This window comes from Canis aureus, chromosome 3 (assembly GCF_053574225.1).
Source record: "Canis aureus isolate CA01 chromosome 3, VMU_Caureus_v.1.0, whole genome shotgun sequence".
In the NCBI taxonomy this organism is placed as follows: domain Eukaryota; kingdom Metazoa; phylum Chordata; class Mammalia; order Carnivora; family Canidae; genus Canis; species Canis aureus.
This window is the reverse complement of record NC_135613.1, coordinates 58,216,744-58,232,541: the sequence shown is the minus strand read 5'-3', so window position 1 is coordinate 58,232,541 and position 15,798 is coordinate 58,216,744. Positions and strand designations below refer to the sequence as shown.

Genomic DNA, 15,798 nt, shown 5'->3' with positions numbered 1-15,798 from the left:
ACTTTGCCAGTGTCTCTTGGTCCTGTGCCTGAGGCTGCTGGATTCCAAGTCACTGGTACCAGATGACCAGTCGGGTCTGGGACATCGCACCCCAGCCCAGGAGTGATTCATGATGGGTAAACAGTGGGCACAACTTTGAGTTGGTTTCCCCCTAGAGATGTCACTGGTAGGTCACAAGCACTTGGAGCAGCTTTGCCTTGGGTGCCTTCAGAATCCTTCCCTGGGTGGTTGTGGTATGTGTCATTGCCTCCATGGTGGGGTCTGGGAGATCTCCCCCACGTCTCCTCTAGCCGCCTTGCTGGCCCAGGAGCAGCAGGACAATGCTGGCCCCACTTCACTCTGTGTTCTCAGGGGCCTAGGGTAGATACTGTGGGACATGGAGGGCAAGTCCCCTGCTGTTGGGGGTCTGTAGGCTGGTCGCTCACCTGTTGCTCCTCTTCTAGAGGATTGCCCCCTGCAGAAGGACACCTCCCCCAGGGGCCTGCCCCCCTCCCGGGGCGATCTGCATCCCGTGATCGTGCCCCAGCTCAGTGGAGCTGCACAACGTGGTCCCGGCTCCAGAGCTGTGTGAGCGCTTCTGCAGCTCAGCTTCTTTCCTCGCCCCCTGGCTATACTTCCCTCCCCTCCGCAGGGCTGGGCCCCCAATGATTAAGAGCTTCAGGATGGCTGTTCACCAACATAGGCCCCTGAGCATGAGCCAGCCTCAGGCAGACCCGCTGGTAGGGCAATGGCTGGCTTTGTGAGGTGCCACCTCCCCACGATGGAATGAGGCCCAGGGCCTGGAGAATGGAACACCAGAAGCAGCTATGTGAGGGTTGAAGCCCTGCTTCTCGGGAGGGAGTGACCTGAGAACCTTCTACCCTGTGGCATTCCGGCTGTTGGGCCGGCCCTGGGGAGCCCCTTGTTCTGGGCCCTTCTGCACAGCAGCATAAAGCAGGGGACAGCTTTGCCTGCTGTGGGAGAGTGAGGCTCCATCTTCCTTGGAGCCTCAGTGGTCAGAGCCTTTCAGGGGCAGTGAGCAGGTCTTGCCAAATCCTCCCAGGAGCCCAGGAGTAGGAAGGTTCACTTGGGGGGCCTGTGGTGGCTTCCTGACCTGGCGGAGTCTTGTGGGACTGATCTGCCTGCAGACAGATGGCTGCGGAGGGCAGGGGAACGTGTGGCCGCTGGCCAGTGGATAGCAAACTCCAGACCTGCTCTGGCTCTGGGAGAGCTCTGCATGGGGCCCAGGCTGTCAGAAGCCTGACCTTTCCACTCCCACCATCCCCAGTACACTCTTTAGGGACTCAGGACTCAGATGCTGTGCTGTCTTCAAGAGCAGCCGGTTTCAGGAGCTCGACCTGGAGCCACAGCCAGGCTCGGGCCAGCCCAGGGTTGGAGGGTGGCTGTGAAACCTGGCCGGGGATGGGAACAGGTGCTGGGCCGCCTGTGTCCGGAGGCTCCTGCTCAAACTGCAGCTCCAGCATGCAGCTCCAGGCTCTGCTGGCGGCTGGGTGATGGGGGCAGGGCAGAGATGTGAATGTGTCTCCATGTCTTCACCTCCCATGTCACCCCAGACCCAAGGGCATCAGGGAGGGAGGCTCTGCAGGGGACACACAGAGGAGAGTGTGACTTGGTGACCTTGGGTGGCACTCCACAGTTTAATAAGCCCTTTACCACTGCTTTCTCCTCTTTGACCCTGACTAAGATCTCCAGGGTAAGATGATGATCCTTATTTTATCTCTAAGACCACCATAGGGCAGAAAGTTCCAGAACTTACCCAACTTTCCCTGCAGAAGGGCTTAGCCAAGGTTTGAACTGAGATAAGCCCAGTTCAAAAACCCACGCCAATGTAACTGCCCAGATGGGTGGTTCTCAGACAGGGTCACGCTCCCAGAATCCCTGGAGGGCACAGGAAACATGGATGGCTGGGCCCACAGTGATCTCTGAGTCAGCAGGCCTGGGAAGGGACCAAGAATCTGCTTTTCTGACAGGTTTCCAGGTGATGCCGATACCTTTGAGAGCCCCCAGCCCAGAAACCCTTCCCTGTATTCAGAAAGGGGACTTGTAGGGACCTGCAGGATGCAGCAGCTCTAAGAAGTAAGAGTTCTCTTTGGCCCATGTTGTAGACGAGGAGCTGTGGGCACAGAGGGAAAGTGCACAGGGTCACACACCCTATAGACAGCAGACTCGGGCTTGGTGCCCAGGTGGTGTGGCTCCAGAGTCCACCCTGACCTACAACCTCACTCTGCCTCTGGTGTGGAATCAATGCTGGCCTGGGTCTAGCCTCTGCCCACCACTTACTGGTCTAAAAATGACCTCTGGCCTGTCTGCTGACCTTTGAGCCTCTGTGTCCAGGTTCCTGAAATGGGGAGAGTAGTGGCACCTGCTCCATGGGATTCTCAGGATCATAGATGTTGACTTAAACAGGCCTGGAGGAAGGTGGGCATATAGCAGGTGCTCAGTAAGCATTAAGTAGGGCTGCAGAGGGGCTCAGCCTTCACCCTGGCACACACCGTTGGCCATGGGCACAGGGACGGCCGGGTGACCCCACACCCCATCTTCCAGTCTGGGTCCTGTGTTTCCCTCTCCTCTCCCAAGGGGACCTGGAGTTCTCAGCAGGAGCCTGGGATCCTGTTTCTGGCCAGACTTGGGCCATGGCAGCTTTGGAAGCAAGTTGCATCATGAAATCACAACTCACAGGCAGAACAAAGGAGCCCTGTGTTCTCACTATGAAGGTAAGCAGCGCCCAGTGGTCCTTCTCCCATCCCTGGGCGCAGGCCAGGGGACCAAGCACCAAGCCGTCAGCTGGTGGGCAGCCCCACTTTCTGCGGTTCAGGGTGGAACAGGCTGATCTCAGTACACACCTACTGGCGGCTGTGCCACATTGCACTTGGCTGTGTGTTTCTGGGTTCCTCTTACCGCCCAGTGGGTATTCCTTGGTCCTGATGTGTGGGTGTTACTGAGTTGCATTTCTTGAGGTGCAGTTGAATGTAGATTCTGGAATTCCACAGATATGACATTGGGCCCAAGCCCGGCACGTCTGAGCTGTTTCTCAGCATTTACCACGTGCAGGACACCAGTCTAAGTGCTTTCTTTCTAACACATTCAGCGTCTGTATCAACCATACGAGGTAGGTGCTGTTATTCTGTTTTAGAGAGAAATGAAGCAAAGAGAAGTTAAGTAATGTACACAGGCTCACACAGCCAGCAGAGCTGGAATTTGAACCTCAAGATACTGGCTCTAGATTTTATTTTTTATTATTTGGGGTGGTTCTATGTGCCTCTGTATGATAACTCCCTCAGTGTCACATAACCTCATGAAGCATGAATTATTCCTGTCCTCACTTATAGATGGGAATATTGAGTCTCAGAGACATCAGGCCTTTTCAAGATGACACAGAAGGGAGCAGAGCCTGACTGTAAAGGGCAGGAGGCTGTGTGGGTGGATTGACCATCCCCTCCATCACTAGCTGTGTGAGCCTTGGCCGGGGCATAGCTGTGTCTTACGGGATTGTCTTGGATCGATAACAGCATCCATCGCTCACTCTGAGAGCCTTACTGTAAACACCCCCCTCCTTACTTCAGCTGCTGCAGTAACCCTGATTCCATTGCATAGCCTCAGTTCTATGGTTGAGGTGGGGAGGCTGTGAAACTTGCCTCGGGTCACACGGTTGGAGCTCATCCCCTCCTGTAATGTTGGGCTGGCCCTGCTGTCCACTCTGACACAGAATGTGCTGGGAGTGACACCTTGGCAGTTCTGGGCTGGCCCCTGAGAGTCCATCTCACTTTCCTGGAATCCTGCCACCAAACTACAAGAGGTCCTGGCCATGCTGATAGAGATGAGGTGCCACCTGGCCTGCTGGCCATCTGCCCAGCGTGTGGGAGAGCAGTTCTTACCCGTCCCCCACAGCTAGCTGAGTGCATCTGTTCATGTGTCCCTGCGTGGTCACCCCACACTGGTGGGAAATGACATGTTACCCTGGTTTTGACCCCTGGGTTCTAGCAGTGGGCACTGAACCAGGGCCTCTGCTGGAAGCAGGACAGCAGGAGCTGGAAGGAGGGAGCATCCCTTGTTCACGCCGCATTCCCTGGGACGGGTGCATGGAACCATGTGCACTCGAGGAAGCTGTTGGTGAGTAGCTCCTGGTGAGGCTGGTCTCATTGTGAGTATTTGATATCAAAAGACCAGGGTTCCACTCTGGCTTTGCTGGTGAGGCTTTGTGACTCCTCACCTTGTGGGGCCTGACTTTCCCCATCCACAACTTGAGAATGTCTTCCCTCTTACCTGTGATTGCCATGGGGTTACAGGAAGCCTGTGTCAGTGCCCGAAATGCCATGGGGTCTGGTTAACAAAGCCATTTGGGCTGCTTGTTCACCTCCTCAACTATGGGGAGCCACAGCAGGTTTTAGAGGAGGGGATGCTGTCATCGAAACCACTTGTCACTGTTCAGTTTTCTGTGAGTGACCTGAAAGGTTCATAGCATGTCCTGAGGAAAGAGGCAGGGGCAGGGAGTGGGTGCTGTGAGGGCAGAGTGACAGCAGTCCCCACTGCTGGGGACACTGGCATTTGGTTAAATTCCAGTGGGTCTGCAGTCTGCTGGGAGCGGGGCTGGGTGTCCCGCCTCTCTCTCTGTACACATTTCTGGGTTCATTACAGAAGGATGGTTCAGGTACCTCCCCTGCACCTCGTTGTCCCAGAGTGGACGTCCAGGTCACCCAGAGGGCACCTGGCTTTCCAGCCCTACTCCGGGCAGTTGTAACTGAGGCCTCCAGGCACAGATGGAGGCAGGCACAGCCCATGAATGCCCTGCAGCCACACGCTGGGAGGTTGGATGTGGGCTGGTTGGAGCGGGCGCCAGGGCCAGCCCCACCTCGCAGAGGATGAGGCGTCCACACATTTGTGCACGCTGGACCCTGTGGTGGGGAGTGGCTGCTGTCAGATCCTAAAATTGGGGCTGCTTGTTACTGCAGCATGATGGGTGGGACCTGCCTGCTACAGAGGGCAGGTCTGGAGGCAGCCAGCCGAGATGGGCGAGTATGCTCTAAGGTGGAAGAAGGAAGCAGGAAGGTGGGATGAAGAGGGCATGGCAGCTGCTGGGCTGCGGGGCTGAGAGGAAGCTGACCAGGGAACTCCAGAAGTAGCTGTCGGGTGAAGTGCCGCTCACCCCGAGGGCAGCCGGGCATCAGGACGGGTTAGTAAGGGATGCCTGGGGCTGTCAGAAGAGTCTGCACGGAGGGTGTCTGGAGGCTCCTGGAGGAGGGCAGGGTTGGGCGACCTCCTTCTGGAGAGCCCACGACAGGCTGGAGGGCTCAGCCCTGAGCTGGCCCAGAGTGATGTGCTTGGGAATTCATTCATTCATAATTCATCTGTTCCTTCAATAAACAGGCTGCCTGGTCTCCTGCCCACTGTCTATGCCCCCAGAGGAGACTGTTTCTCCAACCTTCTCTCCCAGGACGTCTGCTGGGACCTCCTGACACTACTCACAGGCTTGCCTGGTGGCTGCGTTCTGTGTTTAGCCGATGGGTTGCACCTCCTCCCCCATCTCTGCTTGCCCCTGCGTGTCAGCCTTGTCCTGTCTGTCCCTGTGTGGTCACTGATCCTTCCCTTGAGGATGAAGGTATTCTCAGGTAAAAGCCACCTTGAGAGGAATCTGGGAGGACCAGGCCCGTGGAAGCTGCAGTTTCAGGCAGCAGGGCTCAAGGTGTCCTCGCTGTTTGCAGGTGTGACCTTCATGGTCCCCGCATTGACTGTTCTAGCTGCTGCCACAAATCCAATTTCAAATAATAACATTTATTTGAATATCATGGTCTCCATCTCTGACTTCTGTCCCCATAACTCCTTCATGCTTGCATTGACAGCATCTCCGTTCCCCAGGATGGCCTTAAAACGGAGTCAAGTTCTATCACATCTTCTTCCCAGGGGTGGTAAATGCAGCAGAACAGAAACCTTCGTAGAGAACTTTTTTTCATTTTTATTGTGGAAAAATGTCTGCAAAATTTCCATGATACAGGGTGCTTGTTATTAGCCAGGAATCTTTATTATGAGGATTTTCCCCCGTAGCAAAGTAGGCACCAGCAGGAGTGTTTTCTGAGATTGGTGAACCCTGAGGTCAGGAGATCGAGGGGAGATGTGTCACTGGAGTTTGTCTCCGGTGGAGCATGGCGAGGGGCATTCCTTTGGCAGCATCTCAGAGCCACCCTGCCAGGTGGCTTGCATTCCCGTCTTGGAGCCATGGCCTGCTTGGTCACCATCCCTACACCCCCAGGCTCTCCCTTTCCTTCTACTGTGTTGGGATGTCCAGGTGGGGAGCTGGGGTCCTCTGCTGGGCTGTCACTGACCCTTCCCTGCCCCATGGAGGGGCCGGTGGTCACAGTGCACAGTGGCCCTTTCCTGGGTCCCCAAGGGCACCTTCCCTCCTGGAGGCCTTGGAGAGCAGTGCTCCTGGATTTTTTTTTTTTAAGATTTTATTTATTCACTAATGAGACATACACACACACACACACACAGAGACAGAGAGAGAGAGAGAGAGAGAGAGGCAGAGACACAGGCAAAGGGAGAATCATATTCCATGAATCAAGCCTGACGTGGGACTTGATGCCGGGTCTCCAGGATCAGGGCCTGGGCTGAAGGCAGGCACTAAACTGCTGAGCCACTCAGACTGCCCCTCTTGGATGTTTTACATCCAAATTAAATTTGTGCTGATTTAATTAGAACACATAATGACTTCATCATTCCCACTACTGGGTCCTGAGCAAATGGCTTCTCTCTGGACACCGCTGTCCTCACTGCCGGCCGACAAGCAGCAGACTGGGCCTTCCCTGGTCAGCCTGTTGGCTGAGCGGTCTTGGAGTTGGAGGGCAGAACTGGAATCCCGTGTCTGTCCTGGCACAAAAGGGAGACTGAGGGCCAGAGAGGGGCAGCACACTGCTGGGAGCCACATACACGGGGCATCTTGGGACTTGGTGAATGAGCCTCTGCCGGCTACCACAAGACCCAGGGGGTCAGCCCAAGGCCCCAGAAACTGTAACAGCACCACCCCTCTGGAGCTGGATGGGGCCTGTGCCAGATGGAGTCATAGCCTACCAAACACGCCGCATCCTAATGCCCCAAACTGTGACCTCACTCTGCAGAAGGGACTTTGTGGGTGTGATTGAATTAGGTTCTGTGGGGAGATTGTCCTGGATTGTTCGGATGGGCACCAGGTGCTCCTGAGGACCCTCCTAAGTGGGTGAGTGGGCAGGAGGGTTTGTGTCAGAGGAGGTGTGACGAGGGAAGCAGAGGTGTGTGCTCACATGTGCATGTGTGCGTTTGCATATATATGCTTGCATGTGTTTGCTCATGTGTGCCTGTGTGCTCACACGTGCCTATGTATACAGGTGTGCTCATACACGTCCCTGTGTGTATGAGAGCAGGAGGGAGGGAAGCAGAGGTGGAGCTTCTCCTCTGCTGCTTTGAAGGTGGAGAAGGGCCCTAGAGCCAAGGGCAAGGTGCTGCTGGACCCTTGATCTTGCCCAGGCCGTCCAGAAGGGATGCATTTTAGAACCCATGTCTCCAGAGCTGAGAGAGAATAAGTTGGTTCTGCTTCCAGGTGCTGAGCGTGTGGTGACTTGTTTCTGCAGCTGCAGGAAGTCAGTCCCCATGGGTCACGGTGCTGACAGTGGCCTCAGGCTGACAGGGTGGTGGTGAGGATGGGGGCTGCGACTTCAGGCTGCCGCCACACACGGTGCTTTTCCTGGTGCCTGGAAGACAGGCTCGTGCACTTTTTTGGGTATCCAAATCAATCAATAAGTTAAAGAATAAAAACAGCTAAAGAAAAAAAAAATCAAGTGTATCTTTTGGCACAAAATGGGACTTGTAAAATCTCCAAGCAAAAGTTTTCATTCAAATGCCACCGTTTGGTCTGAATATTTAAAAATATCCTTCCACTGTTCGTATCCAGTTTCAGTCTCTTGGAAGGAAAACCAGATAACAAAATTAAACAAACAACTGCCTTCCTTGGCATTTGACAGCTCTCGCTGGCTCGTCATCACAGGCAGACCTGGTGCGGTTCTTTCCATCGTGGACAGAATTTCCGTGAGCATGGAGGGATGTGTTCTTGAGATCTGCCCAGGCCTAGACCTGATGGAAGCCTCGCCTCGCCTCGCCTTGCCTCCAGTGTGGGAGTCCACGCTTACTCACCATGGTACCCGGCGCAGTGGGTGGTGTGTCACCCATGCTCAGTGCATGCTCTGGAAAGGGTGTCTGGTGGTGTCACAGTGCCTCAGCCAGTGGATCCGACCAGCCAGGAACGACATATATTTTCCTGGAGACAGGAGTGCCTTCCTTTGTTGAGGAGTAGATGCTCTCAGTGATATTCCTGGGATTGCTGTTCTCTGGTTCGTCTGAGCAGCGGAGGTTCTGTGTGTTCAGAAGGGGTGTGGAAGATGATCTTGGGCTGATGGTGAGCCAGGGAGAGAGGGCGGGAGCACCCACTGCATGAGCATCCACTGCATGAGCTCCTGCATAGGCCTGATCCAGGACTTGTGCAGGGTGCCTGCAGTCCCATGGCTCAGGGGTCATTATTGAGCACCTCCTGCATGCTTGACCTAGGCATTGCCTTCAAGGGCTTCCTTGACTAGAGAAAAAAGCTGACCTTGAACAAGCCAGGCTGTGGGACCGGCTTACATAGGACTGTGGGGCCACAGAGAAGGGAGCCTGGTTCCTGACACTGTGATTCTTGGGGAGGACAGGGAGGAGCTGGACACTGTGACATTCCAGTGGCTTCCGTGGCACAGGCTGGGATGCTGCTGTGGGCCTTTCCCGCCATGTGGACCCTGAGTCTTCTGCTCCTGAGAGGATGACCCGCAGGCTGGCAGGACCAAGACCAAGAGGTCGGTCTGGGGCTCCGGGGTAGGCCCTGGGGACTGTGGACACCAGCACGGTGCTGGGGCAGACGCCTGGCAGCACTGAGTGCCTTCCCTCATTTCCCTCCCTGCTTGGGGCCAGTGTCCCCCCACACAACCAGGATGCCCGTCAGATCATTGCTGTGGGGAGGGCTGTGGCATTTGTGGACGCTGCTCACCTTGGCAGGGCTGAATCCTTGAGCCAATGAGGCCACATTCTCTCTGGTTTCCATGCCATCCCTCCCTGACCTGAGCATGTTCCTGGGGTCTAGGAGGTGTACATGGCCCTGTCGCTCTGTCTGCATGTTGGTGAGCTCCTGCATTAGGGCTGCAGGAACACTCATCATGTCACAGCTGAACAAACACTCCTGAGAGCATCATGGTCAGAGGGCTAACTTCCCATGGTCTCCAGACTCCTGGGACCTTCCTGTGCAGGAGGAGCAGGGAGGCTACACATCGTGGATGGTGGGGGTGCTGGATCAAGTCCTTCTCAGGTGGCATCTTTATAACACACAGAGCTGTCCCAGCCCCTGTTGCATGCAGGGCAAATTCTAGGTCCTTTGTCTTCACAGTGAAGACCCCTTTCTTCTGGGACAACCTCTTCTCCATGTCCCCTGCTGACCACTGCCTATTCCTGCACCCTGGGGTGTCCCCCAAGAGCTGTGTGCTGTAGAGCTGCTCCACGTGTGCCCTGCTTGGAACAGCCCCCAAACTTTAATTTGCACAGGAAACCCCTAATGATTCTCTGCCAGCGCTGTCCCCAGGGCCAGTCTGTCTTAGCGCTGCTTGTCTGTCCCCAGTGAGAACGCGTCGCATCCAGGAATTTACCTTGTAGCCATCCCTCGATGCCCTGATCCCTCCCGTCTCGTTCTCACATGCTCTGTTCTGGCACAGGGATGCTTGGTGGATTCTCCCCTCCCCAAGCTCAGAATTAGAAGAGGGGGACAGGGTGGGATGGGTAACCTCCGACGTCCCTGATGGTGGACTCAACAGAGTTGGGGGCTGGCAAGTCCCTGCTCCCCTCTAGGCCAGACCTTGGGATTGCCTGCCTAAGAGGAATGGTTTTCTCAAGCGGACCAGTCCTTGCAGATGACAGCGTCCATGACTTGGAGAGGGTCAGAGCCTGGTGGAGAAGGCTGTGGGGGACGAGAAGATGACCATGGTGAGTGGTTCATGATGCGATGGAGGGAAACAGAGGCCCCTGTAGAGACACGCAGTTGGGGCCGAGGAGGTTCATTTGAAGTATAGAGGGTGGAGATCTTCCCGGTCAAGGAAGCTCAACTCGAGTCATCAGGGAGGGCTTCCTGGAGAGGTGACCCTAAAGCAGAGTCTCAAAGAATCCATAGTCAGTGAGAGTTATGCGAAGGGAGGAGGTGGTGTGGGTGTGATATTTGAAGAAATAGCTTACCTGCAGATTTTGAGGCAGTGTGGTGTGTGGAGAACTTACATGTCCTGCTGTGGAGCCTGAGATGCTTGCTGGAGGGCAGCTGCAGAGGGGTTGGCAAGGTACGAGGGGATCCCGTCAGGTGGTAGTCCAGGGAACATGCTGGGAAATTCCATCTGCAGGAAATATGGCACCCAGTGCGACCTGAGGTACCCCCAGCCGTTGCCGAGAAAACAGGCAGGACCACCATGGACCTGAAGGCCTGGGCCTTGTTTGTGACCTGGGGCTGTCCTGAGCCCCTGGGGGACTGAGGGTGGGAAGGCGGGGGCCTGTGAGCCGATGCCCGGAGCTGTGTGTGTAGTTCTACGCGGGTTACACAGAGGGAGCCTCTGAGCCATGGCTTCAGACCCAGAGTCAAGGCAGGAGCACAGACACCGACCCCAAGCCCCCATCAGGCCGCAATGTGAGGATGTGCTGTGTGGGTGTGCTTCGATCACCGGCTCCATAGCCAGAGTCCTAAGTGCCCCCTGGAGCTGATGTTCCATGGCAGCCATGCAGTGTGGTCTAAAAGTCAGAGCACATGATGGAAAATCCTCTGTTCACTGAGGTTCCCATCCATCTGAACGTGACTGTAGTTTTCACACGAGGTAGAAGCCACAGTAGTCCCCAGCTCCTTGTCTCCGGCAAGTGTCCAGGGCTCCTGCCTTAGCATCCATCTTGTTCACTTGCACCTGTCACACCTGCAGGATGGGTGCCCAGTGGGGCCATCCCTCGATGGTCCCTAGATGTGAGTCACCAGCTCCGTGGCCTCTGGGAGGGCGAGGTTTGCCTGGATTGGGAAGACCTCTGGAGAGGAGTAGTTTCCGACCAGGAGCCCACAAAAGCTTCACAGGCTGTTGGGTGTCCAAAGTTATTTGCAAAATGGGGGGTGTGGGGGGCGTGTTCCTGTTTCAAGGGTGCAAGCTCACAGCTTTCTTCAGAGGGTCTGAGGGCCTGTGGTGCTTTGGGATGGGGAGCAGAGAACAGATGTGGAACCCAGCCATCCCTGGAATAGATCCTGCCCACATCCCTTCCCTCGTCTGCTGGAAAGCCATAGTCAGCTGCGAGGTGGGCTGGCCTGAGCCGGGTGAGGGAGGCCTGTGTATGGTGCCCACTGTTCTGTACCCAGAACCGTGCTTGGCTTGTAGAGCGTCCTTGAGTGACCAAGTGGGCCCGAAGGTTCAGGTGGTGGCGAGGGAGTAGATTTCGGGGATGGTGGGTGGGCTGTGCTCCTGCTCCGGAGGTGCCAGGCCTGCTTTGATCACATAACAATGGTGATGGTGAGCTGGGCCCACTGGGGGCCCTACCACACAAACACTCCCACAGATCTTCTCAGACTGTGGGAGAAAGCCAGGCCCCGGGATGGATCTGGAAGGACAAGTAAGAGGCCATTGTGGGGGTGCTGACCAGTGATATGCCGTAGGTCTTTCCTCTTGAGGTCAGCTCTTTCCTGGAGCTCCAGGGAAGCACCTCCTCCACATGTCCTTTCCCCACTCTGTGGGCACCCGAGTGGATGAGGCAGGCAGGCAGGTGTGTCTCTGAGGGATGGGGCCACATGGGAGGTGGTGACAGCGAGCATTACCCTGGCTCTGCTAAGCTCCCTAGGGCAGGATGTCCCCAAAGAGCTGCAGCTGGAGTGTGCTGCTGGGGGCCCCTGGGTCCCTGGGAGGAGGGAGGAGTGCAGACACACTGTGTGCTCTCCTTGTGGGTGGTCCCTATGCGGTGACTGCCTGGCCTGCATCACTCTCCGTCCCAGAGACACCACTCTATCAGCCAGAGACCAAGGACATGCAGGAGTCAGAGTGGCTGCAAGGGGAGGCGGTGGGGGAAGCAGCATGGGGAGGTGGTCAGGAGCCCCATATATGGCAGAAGAGGCAAGGGACAGATGTTCCTGCGAGGAAGGACTTGGCCCTGCTGGCACCTTGAGTTTAGCTTCTGAAACCTCATTTTGGACTTCTGACCTCCAGAGCTGGGAGAGAATGAATGTGCACTGCTTTAAGCTGCTGAGTTGGTGGCCCTTTGTCACAGCAGCCCAGGGAGACCAGCACAGAAGTGGTCAGGGGCGGGAAGCTTTCTCTAGAAGGAAACCTCATTTCAGTAAAGAGGGAGGCAGCTGCCCGTGCTCGGTCACCACCAGAGTGGCTTCAGCCAGGTCGGGAACATACTGGTTAATCGTGGAGGGAACAGGCCCAGTGGAGGGAAGTGGTCCAAAGCCGCGCCTCTGCCAAGATAAAAGCCAGGATCTGACCTGGGATGTGCTGAACCTCCAGGAGCTGCCAGATAGTTCATCCAGAGGCTTGGTCAGCAAACAGGTTTGCAAGTAACAGGCCCAGGTGGTGATAGACCTCTAGGCGGGGTGGTAGGCAGAATGATGGTTCCCACAGGGGTCCACATGCTGACCCCCGAGGTCATGACTATTTTAGGGTACATGGTGAAGGGGAATCAGGTTTTCATGGACTTAAAGCTGTGAACTCGCTGACCTGAGGATGGGGAGATTGTCCTTGATTGTCCGTGGGCCCAGGTCACAGGCAAAAGGGGGAGGTGGAGAGCCCCAGAGAAAGATGTCACTGTGACGACAGATGCTTCAGTGCTGCCTTTGAGCTAGACAGGGAAGGCACAGGGCAGATTTCACAGCCTATGGAGCCTGGAAAGGACAAGGAAGCTTCCAGATGGCAGGCCTCCCTGAGGTCATGGCACTGGGGTTGAGCCCTGAATGGCACCCAGGAGCTAGCTCTGCAGGGTCTGAGGGAGGAGCCATCCGGAGAACAGTGAAGGAAGGACCTGGAAGGATGGCCCCAGGACCAGATAGGGTCAATGTGCAGAGGCTGGCTCCTCACAGTGTGGTCCAGATGCCACCCCCATCAGCATTGGCTGGGGGACAGTTCAACACACATACCCTTGTCTCATCTAGACTTGCTCAGTTAGAGCCCCAGTGGTGAGTCCAGGGATCTGCTCTCGGCAAACACTTGTTCTCACAGTAATCACACAGAAAAGCAAACATCTAGTGTAAAAGTTTCAGGTTTCTGAACTGCCTCGTCACCCTCCCTGGCTTTCGATGTGTGTGTCCGCACAACCAGGACACAGCCACAATACTGGGGGGTTAGGGACGGTGCGCCTGATCCCGGGAGCCAGTGCCCCTTACTGTGTCCACAACATGCTTTGCTCCAGCGCTGTGTGCTGCATGGAGCTCTCCCCATCCCCACAGCTCCCTCAGTCCGACAACTCTTCAGCCTTCCCCTGAGGTTGCCAAAGGTTATAGGACGTGTGCTGGGGTCCATCTGTGCCACCCCAAGACGAAGGTCCGTTTATGCATTGTTGGCAGGAGTAGTGCACATGCTTCCATTTGTCCCACTGCTGGAGGTGGTGACTCCGGTCCCCATTAGGATGGCATCTGTCACGCTTCTGTGGTGAGGCCATGCTTCAAAGGGTGCAACTATTTCATTCCTCATCACATTTTCATTTTTATTTATATATCTATACGAACTCATGCTTTCCCGTCTTATTCGATAGATTCTAACCCGTCATTGCCAGCATTCAATTTCATACTTACGTTATTGTATTTGATGGGGCGGGGGGGAGCTCTGTGTCCCGTGGCCCCTCCTGACTTGTCCCCATCATCCTACCAACACTTCCTTGCTTCAGATTCACCTAACCTCGCCAGGCCTGGGATCAACCCTTTCTCCGCAGGGCCCTTTCTTCTCATAGTGGAAGTGGTATTTAGAAGCCAATATGAAGGTACTAGATGTGTTCACGGCTGTTAGGGTGTCACTGCCTTCAGGTTTTCTGAAAGGACAGAGCTGAGAAATGTATGGAGGATATCATATCACGTTATATTACGTATTATCATCATCTCTGTATAAGCATGTGCGTCATATGTGTGAGCATATGTGGTGTGTTCTAGATATTGTAAATCACGCTTATACATGCACACACATGTAGACACACACTATGCTTACACTCTTGTGTCTGTCTCTAGATACCAGAGGCCACACATTCACATTGACACATCTGTTCAGGTTCAACATGGGGTTCCACTGATGACACACTTGGTGCATTTGTCTCCTAGGGCTGCTGTGACAGAGTCCTGTGCACGGGGTGTGAGCAGCAGAAGCAGTCATTAGCATCCCCTGCTTCTGGAGCCTAAGGCCAGGGCAGCAGGGCAGGTTGTGGCTGAGGCTGGGAGGGACAGGCTGGGAAGGACAGGCTAGCAGGGACAGGCCAGCAGTGTTCAGCCCCCCTTGGCATGTAGATGCTCAGCCAGTGTCTGCCTTCAAGCTCTCTGTGTTCAGGTGTCTCCTCCCAAGGACATCAGTCACACCGACCCAGGGACCTACCCGCTCTGCAGCAATCCTCTTTCCAAGTAAGGTCACGTTCGGAAGGGCTAGGGTTCAGGGCTTCAGCATATCAATTTGGGGGTGACACATAGAACCATAACACCTGGCTTCTGCTGCTCTTCCTGTTTGTTTGATCAGTCCTCCTGAACGGTACCGACCTTCTGTCTCAGCTGCCACCTTGTCCCCCCCACGGGACTCTCTTAACTCTCCTGGCTCTGGATTCTACACCATGAGTAGATGCCATGTGCTCTACTCGGGCTCGGATGGGGATGGCCTCTGGGGTGGCATCCTCCTCCTCCTGCTCGGGCACTGACACCATGTCACTCTGCTCCCTGCCAGGGGGACACCCTGTGTGTGGCAGTGTTACCGCTCCTGGCCCCTGGTCCCTGCCACCCTGCATTCTGAATGTGCAGGGAGGACACAGGAAGAGGCAGAGGACAGAAGGAGATGGAATGTGAGTTTCAACAAACTGTCCCATGATTCGAGTGCACTAAAGCCTGTGATCCCTGGTCCTACAGTCAATAAGTGGGGATGTCAGGATGGGGCTGGAGGCCCCAGGGCCAGCTCTTCGAGGGTCTCATAGGCCTCAATGAGGATGCTCTATATTATTGTGTTTTTAAAAGATTTGACAAAAATAGGTTTGTCTGGGGCAGAAATGCCATCATGAATGATATAAGTTAGCTCCAGTCTCTTCAGAGAAGAACAGGAGTCATCCTGAACAAATCACTGGCCTCCCTGTGGGGCTCCCTCCCCATAGCGCTGAGCTTGCTGTCACCCCCAAAGTAACAAGAGCCTCCTTCCCTCGTCCCAGCCTCGCTTCCTGCCACTGCCTCCACACCTCATGTTTGTGTCTGGCTTGCCCAGGATGTGTGGCCTCCATCTGGCTCTTCTGCTTTCCTTCCGTGTACTGGGAAGCCAGCGCAGGGTTTCAGAAGATGGACACCACTGGCTTTGTGCTTTAGATAGATCCGTCCAGTTACTTCATAGGAAATGGGTTTGAAAACGCCAAGAACAAAAGCAGGCTGGTTGGAGGCTGCCACGTTACCTCCAAGGGGCAGAGGAGCTGGCGGGCTCCCCCGTGGCTGGGGCACAGGGAGGGGAGCAGAGTGGGGCTGGCGAAGCCTGGTGCATGGAGGTGTGGGATGTGAGCAAAGAGCAGGTGTGGGGAGGGGGCTCCTAG

At 55.5% G+C, this 15,798-nt stretch overlaps 1 long non-coding RNA gene across 7 annotated transcripts in view; it reads left to right on the top strand.

The window, feature by feature from the left end:
* Nucleotides 1-15,798, top strand: part of LOC144311103 (uncharacterized) — a 76,803-nt gene that overhangs the window by 29,373 nt on the left and 31,632 nt on the right. For 2 of the 7 annotated variants that reach the window (XR_013376659.1, XR_013376665.1), the window contains exons 3-6: nucleotides 2,578-2,714; nucleotides 2,991-3,109; nucleotides 3,982-4,110; nucleotides 5,365-7,801. This is a non-coding gene — a long non-coding RNA (uncharacterized LOC144311103). Of the gene's footprint in view, nucleotides 1-1,970; nucleotides 2,077-2,577; nucleotides 2,715-2,990; nucleotides 3,110-3,981; nucleotides 4,111-5,364; nucleotides 7,802-15,798 lie in introns of those variants that run through there. The other 5 variants (XR_013376662.1, XR_013376664.1, XR_013376661.1 and 2 more) reach the window with 5 other exon arrangements.